Below are 16,203 nucleotides of genomic sequence, written 5' to 3' on the forward strand. Positions count from 1 at the left end.
CAGTACTTTAATCTGCACGGCGAATGTTCCACAGCAGCAAAAGTAACACGCGCTGTGTCTCTAGGAATCGTAACAGGACCGCTCATGTTCTCAGTACACATAAACTATTTGGCGGACAGGCTGCGGAACACTATGAAGTTTTTCATTGACGACCCTCTTGTTTATTGGAAAGCATTGTCGTCGGACTATCCTAAGGAATTGCAGAAAGACTTAGAGATTATTTCCTCTTGGTACAATGAATGGCTGCTCCGTTCTAAATGTGGATAAATGCAAGATAATACCTGTAACAGAGAACAGAAATCCGGTAGTATCTGATTATAAGATTAGTGGTGGAGATCTTGAGCATGTCACATCGTACAAGTTGTTATTGTGGAGATTCTGACGGGTCAAAAATGTTCAAATGTTCAAATGTGTGCAAATTCCTAAGGGACCAAACTGCAGGGATCATCGGCCCCTAGACTTACACACTACTTAAACTAACTTAAACTGACTTATGCTAAGAACAACACACACAGCCATGCTCGAGGGAGACGGGTCAAAGGTAAGTGTTTCAGTTTAGTTGTCGTCACGGTAGTTTTCTCGTAGCGCTACAGTAGCCGCATTTACGATGATATGTGTTAAATATTCATCTTTTATTATTATATGTTGCTTTTATGTGTCTGTCTGAAAAAAAAAGTTGTAGAATACAATTGCAGATGAGATGGCCGGCATCAGGATTTTGAGCGGCAGAGAAATTTTCCACAATGGCGACGAACAGTTAGCAGTTCGAGCGGCGAAGGTGAAAAAATAGCAGCCGGCCATGAGCAAAAGAATCGACGGCCACCATTGATAACGATTTAAGCGTTAAAAGTAATACTCTCGCTCTACGTTTGTTTGTCCACTATGGTTCCAATATGGCTCAACATGCGTTTTATTTCCAGTCCATACTGCGTGGTTCGAGGAAAGAGTCATAGTCGATAGTCGAGCTGAACTGGATCCTCTCAGTCCAGGTGAAGTGCTGACAGTTACAATAAACTGTAGTACGGATATTCACAGCGAAATAATAGAACTAGCAGTAATAGCACAATTAGGTCACTTCATGATCCGAGCAATTACTGGCTCGAGATAGTTGATTTGTTAGTTTTCTCAGTTCTACGAGTTTCTGCTAGTGGAATTCTGGCTAACGGTTCACATTGTGAATACTTGATTTAATAATGAGAGAGAGCTGTCTGGCTATGGAACAGTAAAGAGTGAGCTTAAATTTTTTATTGGAATAAAAGTATTTTATGGGGGAGGGGGCGGGGGCATTATAGGGAGACCAAGTACCTTTCTTGTGGAGTCGTAATTGAATTTGACGTCACATACCGACCTTGACTATTCCCTAAATTCTAACTAGCGTTCCGGTGAGGCAAATCCAGAGTTAGTTGTCTTGCGGTAGTTCTTTTTGATCTATGTGGTTAGCCCACTCTGATACTATCGAATGTTCGTCGTGGTGATATACATTTGGTACTGAGCTGGCGCTAGAGAGTTTCAGATCGAAGCTATTTATTTGTCGTAAAGCCTTAATTGTCCGTAAATTGCCAAGATTCTTCGATAACTATAAATAATAAACAACTGGAACCACTTACCCAGGCACGTCATTGCAATCACTTCCCTCACCTAAGTGGCGAGTGATCCTTAAATTAAGTAATGAACTGATGATGAAGAAATTGATGAAATGTGTGATGAGATAAAAGAAATAATTCAGGTAGTGAAGGGAGACGAAAATTTAATAGTCATGGGTGACTGGAATTCGACAGTAGGAAAAGGAAGAGAACGAAACGTAGTAGGTGAATATGCAATGGGACTAAGAAATGAAAGAGGAAGCCGCCTGGTAGAATTTTGCACAGAGCATAGCTTAACCATAGCTAACACTTGGTTCAAGAATCATGAAAGAAGGTTGTATACTTCGAAGAACCGTGGAGATACTAAAAGGTTTCAGACAGATTATATAATGGTAAGACAGAGATTTAGGAACCAGATTTTAAATTGTAAGACATTTCCAGAGGCAGATGTGGACTCTGACCACAATTTATTGGTATTGAACTGTAGATTAAAACTGAAGAAACTGCAAAAAGGTGGGAATTTAACGACATGGGACCTGGATAAACTGCAAGAACCAGAGGTTGTACAGAGTTTCAGGGAGAGCATATGAGAACAATTGACAGGAATGAGGGAAAGAAATACAGTAGAAGAAGAATGGGTAGCTCTCAGGGATGAAGTAGTTAAGGCAGCAGAGGATCAAGTAGGTAAAAAGACGAGGGCTAGCAGAAATCCTTGGGTAACAGAAGAGATACTGAATTTAATTGATGAAAGGAATACAAAAATGCAGTAAGTGAAGCAGGCAAAAAGGAACACAAACGTCTCAAAAATGAGATCGACAGGAAGTGCAAAATGGCTAAGCAGGCATGGCTAGAGGACAAATGTAAGGATGTGGAGGCTTATCTCACTAGGGTAATATAGATACAGCCTACAGGAAAATTAAAGAGACCTTTGGAGGAAAGAGAGCCACTTGTATGAATATCAAGAGCTCAGATGGAAACCCAGTTCTAAGCAAAGAAGGGAAAGCTGAAAGGTGGAAGGAGTATATAGAGGGTCTATACAAGGGCGATGTACTTGAGGAGAATATTATGGAAATGGAAGAGGATGTAGATGAAGATGAAATGGGAGATACGATACTGCGTGAAGAGTTTGACAGAGCACTGGAAGAGCTGAGTCGAAACAAGGCCCCGGGAGTCGACAACATTCCATTAGAACTACTGACGGCCTTGGGAGAGCCAGTCCTGACAAAACTCTACCATCTGGTGAGCAAGATATACGAGACAGACGAAATACCCTCAGACTTCAAGAAGAATATAATTCCAATCCCAAAGAAAGCAGGTGTTGACAGAGGTGAAAATTACCGAACTATCAGTTTAATAAGTCACAGCTGCAAAATACTAACACGAATTATTTACAGACGAATGGAAAAACTGGTAGAAGCCGACATCGGGGAAGATCAGTTTGGATTCCGTAGAAATGTTAGAACACGTGAGGCAATACTGACCTTACCACTTATCTGAGAAGAAAGATTCAGGAAAGACAAACCTACGTTTCTAGCATTTGTAGACTTAGAGAAAGCTTTTGACAATGTTGACTGGAATACTCTCTTACAAATTCTAAAGCTGGCTGGGGTAAAAAACAGGGAGCGAAAGGCTATTTACAATTTGTACAGGAACCAGATGGCAGTTATAAGAGTCGAGGGGCATGAAAGGGAAGCAGTGGTTGGGAAGGGAGTGAGACAGGGTTGTAGCCTCTCCCCGATGTTATTCAATCTGTATATTGAGCAAGCAGTAAAGGAAACAAAAGAAAAATTCGGATTGGGTATTAAGATGCATGGAGAAGAAAAAAAAACTTTGAGGTTCGCCGATGACATTGTAATTCTGTCGGAGACAGCAAAAGACTTGGAAGAGCAGTTGAATGGAATGGACAGTGTCTTGAAAGGAGGATATAAGATGAACATCAACAAAAGCAAAACGAGGATAATGGAATGTAGTCGAATTAAGTCGGCTGATGCTGAGGGAATTAGATTAGGAAATGAGACACTTAAAGTAGTAAATAGTTTGGACAAGAAGAGAATAGGAGCTTTGGAAATTTGGTGCTACAGAAGAATGCTGAAGATTAGATGGGTAGATCACATAACTAATGAGGAGTTATTGAATAGAATTGGGGGGAAGAGGAGTTTGTGGCACAACTTGACTAGAAGAAGGGATCGGTTGGTAGGACATGTTCTGAGGGATCAAGGGATCAGCAGTTTAGTACTGGAGGGCACCGTGGAGGGTAAAAATCGTAGAGGGAGACCAAGAGATGAGTACACTAAACAGATTCAGAAGGAATGAATGATGACTAACTGACAACCTCAGCTGCCGACAGGTGTTGTTGATATACCTCGATGTGGACAGCTGAAAATGTGTGCCCCGACCGGGACTCGAACCCGGGATATCCTGCTCACATGGCAGGCGCTCTATCCATCTGAGCCACCGAGGACACAGATGAATAGCGCGACTGCAGGGACTTATGGCTTGCACGCTTCCCGTGAGACTCACATTCCCAACTGTCCACAATTCTACATATGTATTGTACCTTATGGACATTCGCCCACCCACTCATTACTCGCGCACGCTTTGGCGATTCCCGTAAGAGTTTGGGCAACCTGTGCGCATTCGCACAGACGAAGGTCAATGGCTGGGTAGCCTTTAACTATATATACGAAGACAGTAACTTGTTCTCGAAAGAACAGTTACTGTTGATGACCGTGCAGCTTTTCCCTAGAATAAATGACTAACTGACAACCTCAGCTGCCGACAGGTGTTGTCAGTCAGGGAGCGTGGGATAAGCACCAGAGTGCTCCTGATGTGATACGAAATCGCAACTGCGACCATAACTCCAGGTGAAGATCCTGTGTGTCTAGCACGAAGATAGGCTGGTTGCAGGTTCTCGTCTGGCCTCCTGTAACCAACACACCGCCATCACTGGCACCGAAGCAGAACCAGCTTCCATCAGAAGACACAACAGACCTCCACCCTGTCCTCCAATGAGCTCTCGCTTGACACCACTGAAGTCGCAAATGGCCGTGGTTTGGAGTCAGTGGAAAGCAAGCTACACGGCGCCTGGCTCGAACGTGTCCTCGAAATCTTGTTATGACCCTACACACTTCACAGACGGACGAAAATCTCAATTGTGAAAGGGAACTACACTCCTGGAAATTGAAATAAGAACACCGTGAATTCATTGTCCCAGGAAGGAGAAACTTTATTGACACATTCCTGGGGTCAGATACATCACATGATCACACTGACAGAACCACAGGCACATAGACACAGGCAACAGAGCATGCACAATGTCGGCACTAGTACAGTGTATATCCACCTTTCGCAGCAATGCAGGCTGCTATTCTCTCATGGAGACGATCGTAGAGATGCTGGATGTAGTCCTGTGGAACGGCTTGCCATGCCATTTCCACCTGGCGCCTCAGTTGGACCAGCGTTCGTGCTGGACGTGCAGACCGCGTGAGACGACGCTTCATCCAGTCCCAAACATGCTCAATGGGGGACAGATCCGGAGATCTTGCTGGCCAGGGTAGTTGACTTACACCTTCTAGAGCACGTTGGGTGGCACGGGATACATGCGGACGTGCATTGTCCTGTTGGAACAGCAAGTTCCCTTGCCGGTCTAGGAATGGTAGAACGATGGGTTCGATGACGGTTTGGATGTACCGTGCACTATTCAGTGTCCTCTCGACGATCACCAGTGGTGTACGGCCAGTGTAGGAGATCGCTCCCCACACCATGATGCCGGGTGTTGGCCCTGTGTGCCTCGGTCGTATGCAGTCCTGATTGTGGCGCTCACCTGCACGGCGCCAAACATGCATACGACCATCATTGGCACCAAGGCAGAAGCGACTCTCATCGCTGAAGACGACACGTCTCCATTCGTCCCTCCATTCACGCCTGTCGCGACACCACTGGAGGCGGGCTGCACGATGTTGGGGCGTGAGCGGAAGACGGCCTAACGGTGTGCGGGACCGTAGCCCAGCTTCATGGAGACGGTTGCGAATGGTACTCGCCGATACCCCAGGAGCAACAGTGTCCCTAATTTGCTGGGAAGTGGCGGTGCGGTCCCCTACGGCACTGCGTAGGATCCTACGGTCTTGGCGTGCATCCGTGCGTCGCTGCGGTCCGGTCCCAGGTCGACGGGCACGTGCACCTTCCGCCGACCACTGGCGACAACATCGATGTACTGTGGTGACCTCACGCCCCACGTGTTGAGCAATTCGGCGGTACGTCCACCCGGCCTCCCGCATGCCCACTATACGCCCTCGCTCAAAGTCCGTCAACTGCACATACGGTTCACGTCCACGCTGTCGCGACATGCTACCAGTGTTAAAGACTGCGATGGAGCTCCGTATGCCACGGCAAACTGGCTGACACTGACGGCGGCGGTGCACAAATGCTGCGCAGCTAGCGCCATTCGACGGCCAACACCGCGGTTCCTGGTGTGTCCGCTGTGCCGTGCGTGTGATCATTGCTTGTACAGCCCTCTCGCAGTGTCCGGAGCAAGTATGGTGGGTCTGACACACCGGTGTCAATGTGTTCTTTTTTCCATTTCCAGGAGTGTATTTCAAAATACTTGCAAAGGCATTTCCGTGATTTGAAAGTTAAGATGGCTGTTGGTCCTTGGTTGCAAAACTTTGATGAATGACTAAGATTTTAAGACGACATGTGGTTAATATCTAGCACACAAGTATAATCAACGGTTTGTAATATATTACGCTTCGTATCTTGATATCGTTTTGGTCTCTGTAGTGGATTCAGAAAAAGTCTGAAAATATATGAGCTTATTTTGTGTAAATACCTGACATTATGCGCATAAAGAATTTACTTGCTAACAAAAGCATATAACATTTCACACACATTATTGTGGAATCGTTAGAAAACTAATGCTGCGTGCGGAATTATTATATTGTCTTCCACTCCTATGTAAGTGGTGAACTACAAGAATTCACAGTGGCAAAAAAAGAGTATTCACTGAACAACAATTAGTCTGTTGCTTGTTGAAAAGAACTGATAAAATGTTTAAACTTGGCCACATGTACAACCATTGCTTTATTATCAGGAACTACGTTAACTGCACAACAGTAGTACTGCAGTTCGTTGAACTGTCAAAATCAATTCTTGATTTCAGCTATAAATGGGAAAAACTGCAACTATCAGCTCCACTTCACACAGCGCGTAAAAGCAAATACTCGGCTTTCTGCCCCGAGCCACGTGACTTACATGATGGTTTCAAGCCTTAACACGCCAGAGATTGGGACATCCGCGGTCTATGTTATACATGGTCTCTGGGAATAGACATCACCATTCAGATGTAGAAACATGGCTACCAATTTTCGTTTATGTCAAAGCGCTCCTAGTATCCATGTAATCGATTCCCACAATGTCTCACAACTTCTTTTAGGTGTTTTGCAATTTTTTCCGTCAGTGTACTTTAATGCCTAAAGGAGGGGAAAGATATTAATACACAAAAATAGTATTTGTTGACACTAGTTAAACGAAAGATAGAATTAAAGTTCAGGGATGCAGTAACTTAGCATTATGCCCAGCCTCTGATATTAACTGAACAGAATTTCAAGTAAAAATATAATAATAATTAAAGAAAGGACATTTATCCTAATAGATAATTAATGTCGAATATTTTAGAAAAGAAATAAGTAAAACACTTTGGAAAAGAAGTCTTTATATTATACTGAAACAAAACAGTGTCGCACAAAAATCCATCGCTGACTTTGCAGTCAGTTATGTCTCTGGATTATAATTGTCGACAATGCAGTCTTTTATGAGCAATTTGGCATTTAAGTATTAAAAAGACAACTAAATAATTACTTTATTGATTGCTCAACGTAAATTTGTTACACGTAAGTCAGCGACTTACTGAAGGATCAACTGCGCGTGTAGACCGACACCCTTATTACAGCTTTGGTTCCTAAAATCAATACTGATAAGATTTTGACTTATAAACAGTTCCATTTAGATAAATCAGTCTGGGTACACAAGCATAGATATTCTTCATGAGAAATAACGTCGAGTAATACTAGGCACTGATATGTTGTCAATAAAGCATTCTTTATCGTATTAAGAATATGTACGCAAAGACGTAACAGTATTATATACCTAAGTAAAATAATTAACTGCAGCGATTGTTATCTAATCTTCGTTCAAATTCCAACACGTACTTGAAACTCATTGACGATACCTGGTACGCATTATCATTGAGCAGGTCAGATGCGATTGTCCAAACGGTTCCTTGTAGGAAATTTCACACTAAAGTATGAACAGACCTGAGCTGGAACAGACGAACATCAAATACATGAACAAGGCATATGTACATTTACATACGTCGTCTTACGTAGGCACGCTTTTTTAAAAGAGTGTTTCACGCTTTAGGTTGCGATGCATCGTTCGCTCTTGAAATCCCCTTACTTACGTACAGTACAAGGCGTGTTGACCAGGGCATGGATCTCCTCGCAGCACAGTGCAAATAGTGGTAATCGTGAGCTCACAGTGCACACAATAGCGACTATCTGATACGTAAATACGAAGGTGTTTTTCTGCCACAGTGCAAGGTCTCCACGATAGTCCATTCTGGGCCAGACTCACAACCTCTGCACAACAAGCACAATCTACATCCATTTGAACCTGCTTGCTGTATTCATCCCTTGGTACCCCTCTACAATATTTATCCTTCACACTTTCCTTCATTATCAAACTGACATTTCATTGATGGCTTAGGATATGTCCTATTAACCGAACTCTTGCTTTAGTCAAATTACGTTTTCCGCTCAACTTGATTCAGTACCTCATCATTAATTACTCGGTCTTCCCATCTCTTCTTCAGCATTCTTCTGCAGAACTACATGTCAAAACCTCCTAGTCTCTTCTTGTCTGAAGTGTTTATTATTCATGTCTCACTTTCATACAAGGCTTAACTCCAGACAAATACCTTAAGAAAAAACTTCGTCATACTTAAATTCCACATTAGAGATAACAATTTCTTTTCTTGCTGTTGCCAGTCTGCATTTTGTATCCTTTCTTCTTCGGCCATAATTAACATTTTTAATAGTTTTACTGTCTCTTTTCTTCATCAAATTCCCTCAGTATCGCCTGATTTAATTAGACTACATTCCATTAGCTTTGTTTTACTTTTGTTGATTGTTTTGTAGCCTCTTTTCAAGGCTTTCTACATTCCGTTCAACTACTCTTCCAAGTCATTTGCTGTCACTGAAAGAATTTCAATCTCATCAGCAAACCTCCAGATTTTTATTTCTTCTCCTTGAATGTTAGTTTCATTTCCAAATTTCCCTTCACAGCTTTCTCGAGGCACAGACTACATAACATCGTGTATAGGCTGCAATACTGTCTCACACCCTTTCAACTATTGTTTCTCCTTCATGTCCTTCGACTCTTATAAATGTTGTCTGGTTTCTGTACAGGTTGTGGATAACCTTTCGCTCTCGCGCTTTATCCACTCTGTATTCAAATATTCAAAGAATGTATTCCAATCAACGTTATGGAAAGCTTTCTCTAAATCTACAAATGTTATAAACGTGGGTTTGCCCTCCTTTAACCTATATTCTAGGATAAGTCATATAGTCAGTATTGCCTCGCGTGTTCCTACATTTCACTGACCTTCCCCAAGAGAGGCCTGTGCTAGTTTTTCCATTCTTCTGTAGATAATTCGTGTTAGTAATTTGTAACCATGAGTTATTAAAGTGATAATCTTGTAGTATTCACAAATGGCAGCAGTGTCTTTTCTTTGGAATTATAATTAGGGGCAATACTAAGAAGCGATAGAACATTAGACGACCATACGAAGTCGGTATTAAGGACGGCGAATGGAAGACTTATACCCTTTAATGGTTTTGGGAAATCCCGTGCTAATGTAAATGAAACGGCATACAATTCGCTACTTCGGCCAATTATAGAGTATTGTTCCACTATTTGGAATAACAAATGACATCAGACATCAAACGAATTCAGAAGTCGTTACTGGGTAATGTGTCCCCATGAAGGTCAAAAGCATGCCCGGGAAACTTAAATTCTCAAGAGGACTCGTGTTAGCAGGTACCACAGATCACTCCATGCGACTCATTCCTCGAGGAAAGTACTCACTTAGTTGGCCCTTTGTGCTCGTTGATTATCGTCTGGAAAGACGAACACATCGCTGCAGTGTTCATTGCTGAGCTGGACAATAGGTAGAAGGATCCTGTCGAGATACTGCACAGACAGTCCTCAAATTAACATCGATAATGACTGGAGGCATCAGTCATGCGTATATGGTGCTGTTCTGAAACAAGTTTGAGCCACATCCCTGGCAAGCCCGTGGGACTGAGCACCTGAGATATGGACTGGTGGTACCCGACCGCCTGCACACACTTCTGCAACTTTGGTCAGGCGTCAGACAAATCCTGCACTCTTCAGTGTAGAGAACCCGAGACCAACGATCCAGGTTCCGTTCCAGATGTTACATCGTCATCCTCTTTCCCACTCTGATCAATTTGTTCTTATATCTGTAATGGACAATTAGAGACCAAATGAATCGTGTGAAGAGGGTGTCATAGAATCTGGATCGAGACAGCATAAAGTACCAGCGCTAACTTATCCCGGTACTTGGTCTCCAAGGATAAAGCGTCTTTTATCTACATCTACATGGATACTCTGCAAATCACATTTAAGTGCCTGGCACAGGGTTCATCGAATCACCTTCACGATAATTATCTATTATTCCAATCTCGTACAGTGCTCGGAAGAAAACGGACACCTATATCTTTCCGTGCTAGTTCTGATTTCACTTATTTTTATTATGATGATCGTTTCTCCCTACGTAGGTCGGCGCCAACAAAATATTTTCGCATTTGGAGGAGAAGGTAGGTGACTGAAATTTCGTGAGGAGATTCCACCGCAACGACAAACGCCTTTGTTTTAATGATGTCCACCTAAATCCTGAATCATTTCTGTGACACTCTCTCCCATATTTCGCGATAATACAAAGCGTGCTGCCTTTCTCTGAACTTCCTCGACGCACTCCGTCAGTCCACATTTTCTAAGTGTCCTGCCAATAAAAAGGAGTCTTTGGTTTGCCTTTCCCACAATATTTTCTGTGTTCTTTTCAATTTAAGTTGTTCATAATTGTAATTCCAAGGTATTTAGTTGAATTTACGGCCTTTAGATTTGACTGAATAATCGTGTAACCGAAGTTTAACGGATTCCTTTTAGCACTCATGTGGATCATCTCACACTTTGCGTTATTTAGGGTCTACTGCCAATTTCAGGACCATACAGATATCTTTTCTAAATCGTCTTTAAATTTGTTTTGATCTTCTGATGACTTTACTAGTCGATAAACGACAGCATCATCTGCAAACAACCTATGACAGATGCTCAGATTGTTTCCCAAATCGTTTATATAGCCATGAATAAGAGAGGGCCTGCAGCATTTCCACGGGGAACGCCAGAAATCACTTCTGTTTTACTCGATGACTTTCCGTCATTACTACGAACTGTGACGACTCTGACAGGAAATCACGAATCCAGTCACGTTACTGAGACGATATTCAACAAGCACGCAATTTCACTACAAGCCGCTAGTGTGGTACAGTGTCAAAAGCTTTCCGGAAATCCAGAAATACGGAATCGATCTGAAATCTCTTGTCAATAGCACTCAACACTTCATGTGAATAGAGAGCTATTAGTGTTTCACAGGAACGATATTTTCTAAACCCATGTTGACTGTGTGTCAATAGACCGTTTTCTTCGAGGTAATTCATAATGTTCGAACACAATATATGTTCCAAAATCCTGATGGATATCAACGTTAACGATATGCGCCTGCAATTTAGTGAATTTCTTGAATATTGGTGTTGAAACTTCTTCATTTAAATGTATGAATGTGTATTAAAATTGCTGAATGACTGTGACCCATAATATCCTAGCGCAACGCAATCTGACTGCTCATAAAAATTACAACCTGACTTCAAATAATTAATACAAAAGAATGGCCTTGACTAAAAAGAAATCTTTACAATAACCTATACATTTCATTAAGCACTTATCTCACAAAAATCTTCATTACGCGAACAACTGCAATACAGCGAGCGTGAATACTGCCAGCTAAATAAAAGATTCTAACTACTGAAGCCACTAACTACTAATATGCAAGGCAAAGGCAAAGGACAGATCTTGTTGCAAACCAAATAATGTATTTTTTTAACTTAATAGTGTGACATCCAGTTCAAACATGAATATAAATCGTCATTGACATCCAGTACAAAGATATATAATCATGATTTCAATCTCCAAGTCGGATACTTCCAGATCGTTAGTCGTCGCTAACACTTAAGACCTCTGCCTTCACTCAATGCTAACTTCTCACATCTAACATCCATCACTGCTGGCGGCTAATTTCCAACTGCCCAACACTACTGGCGATTAACTTCCAACAACGAGTCCAACCAGCCACAGAGTCTCTTACAAAGAAAGCGCAGCCAGAGATCCAATGCAAAGCGCTACACAGCGCTGCCAACACAAAAGCAGCCCACTTACAGTGTGACCTGCCCAACTTTCCAGTCTTTGGGTACGGATCTTTCGTCGAACGACCAGTTGTATATGATTGTTAAGTATGGAGCTATTGCATTAGAATACTGTGAAAGGAACCTAATTGGTATACTGTCTGGACCAGAAGACTTGCTTGTATTAAGTGATTTAAGTTGCTTCACTACTCCGAGGATATTTATATTTCTCATGTTGGCAGCTGACGGAAATAAAAGAAAGGGTCAAGAGTGGGATTAAAATTCAAGGTGACAGGACATCAATGGGAACATTCGTTGATGACATTGCTGTCCTCAATGAAAGGGAAGAAGAATTACAGGACACGTCGAGAATGAACAGTCTACTGAACACGGAACGTGGACTAAGGGTAAACCGAGGAAAGGCGAAAATAATGAGGTGTACGAGAAATGAGAATAGCGAGAAACTCAACGAAATTAGTGACAGAAAAATTTACAGTGTTAAGAAATATTGCTACCTATAAAGCAACATATCACATGTTGAATGAAACAAAGTGGATATAGGAAGCAGACCAACGTAAGCAAAGAGAGCATTCAAGTAGGCCGATAGTCCCATTCCTAGTCCAAAGTAAGGCATGTCATCAATGATGTCATTGATCACATCGTTCATTAGTCGTATGATTTCCCCCCAATTGCCCCGTCTGCCTGTCTGAGAAATGTGAATTTATATATACAGGGTGATTCAAAAAGAATACCACAACTTTAAAAATGTGTATTTAATGAAAGAAACATAATATAACCCTCTGTTATACATCATTACAAAGAGTATTTAAAAAGGTTTTTTTTCACTCAAAAACAAGTTCAGAGATGTTCAATATGGCCCCCTCCAGACACACGAGCAATATCAACCCGATACTCCAACTCGTTCCACACTCTCCGTAGCATATCAGGCGTAAGAGTTTGGATAGCTGGTGTTATTTCTCGTTTCAAATCATCAATGGTGGCTGGGAGAAGTGGCCGAAACACCATATCCCTAACATACCCCCATAAGAAAAAATCGCAGGGGGTAAGATCAGGGCTTCTTGGAGGCCAGTGATGAAGTGCTCTGTCACGGGCTGCCTGGCGGCCGATCCATCGCCTCGGGTAGTTGACGTTCAGGTAGTTACGGACAGATAAGTGCCAATGTGGTGGCGCTCCATCCTGCTGAAATATGAATTGTTGTGCTTCTTGTTCGAGCTGAGGGAACAGCCATGCTGAAATATGAATTGTTGTGCTTCTTGTTCGAGCTGAGGGAACAGCCAATTCTCTAACATCTCCAGATACTGTAGTCCAGTTACAGTAGCACCTTCGAAGAAAAAGGGACCAAAAACTTTATTGGCTGAAATGGCGAACAAATGTACAACTAAATGAAACTTTATAGCTCCCTTAATTCGCCGACAGATAGTGCTTAGCTCTGCCTTTTGTCGTTGCAGAGTTTTAAATTCCTAAAGTTGTGGTATTCTTTTTGAATCACCCTATATATATATATATATATATATATATATATGTCATCTTGGCAGCGCGCCAGCCGCCGAAGACTGACAAACAGCGGACGCGGGCACCTAGTGTGACTAGTGCCCGCGTCCGGGATAACACTCGGCTGGCAGTGTGAAATTTTCTAAGTCCCTTATCTCTCCCCGCGCGACTGCGCGGCTATGAAAGCGAGCGCTTGCTGCGGAGCGGATCATTCGCGTTGCTGCTGCTGCACAGGCAACTGCATTGAACGCTGCCAAGATGCCATACAGAAGATATCGTCGCCGTGCAAGACAGACAATATATAAAACAATTGAAGACGTCGAAATGACAACATCTGCCGCTGACAAGAAGAAAAATACCATAAAATCTGTCGCTGCACACTCTCTACTAGATGGACCTGCAGTCTTTTGTGGATGTAGACTTAACTTCAGTATTGATCTGAACGATACATTTTCGTATGGCAACGGCTGGTTGACAGTCGCTATTGTACGAGGTGGTACTGGAGTTCCTAATGTATCAGGACTGGAAAGCTTTGTCGACCGTGACGTCATAGCCTACCGCACATATATATATATATATATATATATATATATATATATATATATATATATATATATATATCAGGAAATTCAAAAAGTGATGGGAAATCTAATTTTGTCATGGTTTTACACATTCTTATGGTGACACTGTGGAATTAGAGCTGTTATCCCAAATATATGTTGGCAGGAAATTTAAAAATCCCAGATGGCAAATCGCCATGCTGGTGGAAATAGGTCATTTGCGGTAAGTATAGAATCTGTTGGAATACTGATATAGCCCTGCTGTGACGTCAGAATCCAAGATGTCTGCTAGAAAATGGCAAATCTAGTTAAATAGAGACACGTAGGGCTATTCTACGTGTATAGTTCCATCCTGTGTGTCCTAAGTTAAACAATTCCCCTCTGGAGTCACCATTTAAACAATAGTTTTAGTCTGACCAGCACCTATGTCATACAGCATTGTAACCCTGCCTGTTGCCCACATCTAAAAGATCAAATTGCATGCTATGTAGCAGGAACAACTGAGTCAGCGTTGAGGTAGAGCCCTCCCCCACAGTCTCCGCGCCACCAGCCACGAGCCTCCCTCCGCTGCTGCCACGCTGCGCCCCCCTGCGCCCCCCCTGCGCCCCCCTGCGCCCTGGCCAACATCCAAACTAAGAATCGCTGGGTGCCTGCTGGGCCACAACCGAGACCCACACTGGCCTAGCCCCTAGCCAACCACCGTGGCGTCACCTCGTATGGCCCACCCCACAGAGCTATGTGCACTCTCATATCTGTCTGATGTTTGGGTGTAGGTATTTATATTTCAAGAGTTTTAGAAGTGTAAAAGTATCCCTCATTATAGGAAGGAGATGTACAATGCAGAAGTCTCTCCCTATAGTAAAACAAAATTATTCTTTAAGCAGATGTATGCACCTGACGACAGCAAAAAAATTGGAAGTGTATATGCATCCATTCTTATAGAAAAGACATTGCAATGCAGATGTGACTGCACATTGTAAACGATTATATACACATACATATGACAGGGTAGAATGAAAGAAAATGACTGGCTAGAATTTAATAACTATATTTATTTGTTCATGAAAATAAATTGCTGATAGTGTTTTTTCTTGCAAAAATATATATGTCGTACATATTGGTCTATTTCATTTTTTCGCATAAATATTTTTTCTCCACAGAGAGGTCACATTTCGTAGTGGTAGACAGTAAATCATCGAGTAGAACAGTAGTAATATCTGGCTTTCCGCAAGGTAGTGTCATAGGCCCTCTGCTGTTCCTGATTTACATAAATGATGTAGGTCATAATCTGAGCAGCCGCCATAGATTGTTTGCAGATGATGTTGTAATTTACCATATAGTAAAACCATCAAACGATCAATTCCAATAACAAAACGATCTAGAGAGGATTTCTGTATAGTGCGAAAAGTGGCAATTAGCACTAAACAAAGAAAAGTGCGAGGTCATCCACATGGGTACTAAAAGAAACCCGATAAATTTTGGGTATACGATACATCGCACAAATCTAAGGGCTGTCGATTAGAATAAATACCTATGACTTACAATTACGTGCTACTTCAATTGGAAAGACCACATACGTAACATTGTGGAGAAGGCGAAACAAAGACTGTGCTTTGTTGGCAGAACACTTAGAAGATGCGACAATCCCACTAAAGAGACAGCCTACATTACACTTGTCCGTCCTCTGCTGGAATATTGCTGCGCGGTGTGGGATCCTTACCAGGTAGGATTGACGGAGGACATCGAAAAAGTGCAAAGAAGGGCAGCCCGTTTCGTGTTATCGCGCAACAGGGGCGAGAGTGTCACTGATATGATACGCGAGTTGGGGTGGCAGTCACTGAAACAAAGGCGGTTTTCTTTGCGGCGAGATCTATTTACAGCATTTCAATCGCCAACTTTTTCTTCCGAATCCGAAAATATTTTGTTGACACCCACCTACTTAGGGAGAAATGATCATTATAATAAAATAAGAGAAATCAGAGCTCGAACGGAAAAATTTAGGTGTTCCTT

General features: G+C 42.4%; 1 non-coding gene across 1 annotated transcript; it reads right to left on the bottom strand.

The window, feature by feature from the left end:
* Nucleotides 1-3,970: 3,970 nt before the first annotated feature.
* Nucleotides 3,971-4,044, bottom strand: Trnat-ugu. Its single transcript has one exon. It is a non-coding gene; the product is annotated as a tRNA-Thr (tRNA).
* Between the last annotated feature and the right edge of the window lie 12,159 nt (nt 4,045-16,203).

Source organism: Schistocerca americana, chromosome 3 (assembly GCF_021461395.2).
Source record: "Schistocerca americana isolate TAMUIC-IGC-003095 chromosome 3, iqSchAmer2.1, whole genome shotgun sequence".
Classification (NCBI taxonomy): domain Eukaryota; kingdom Metazoa; phylum Arthropoda; class Insecta; order Orthoptera; family Acrididae; genus Schistocerca; species Schistocerca americana.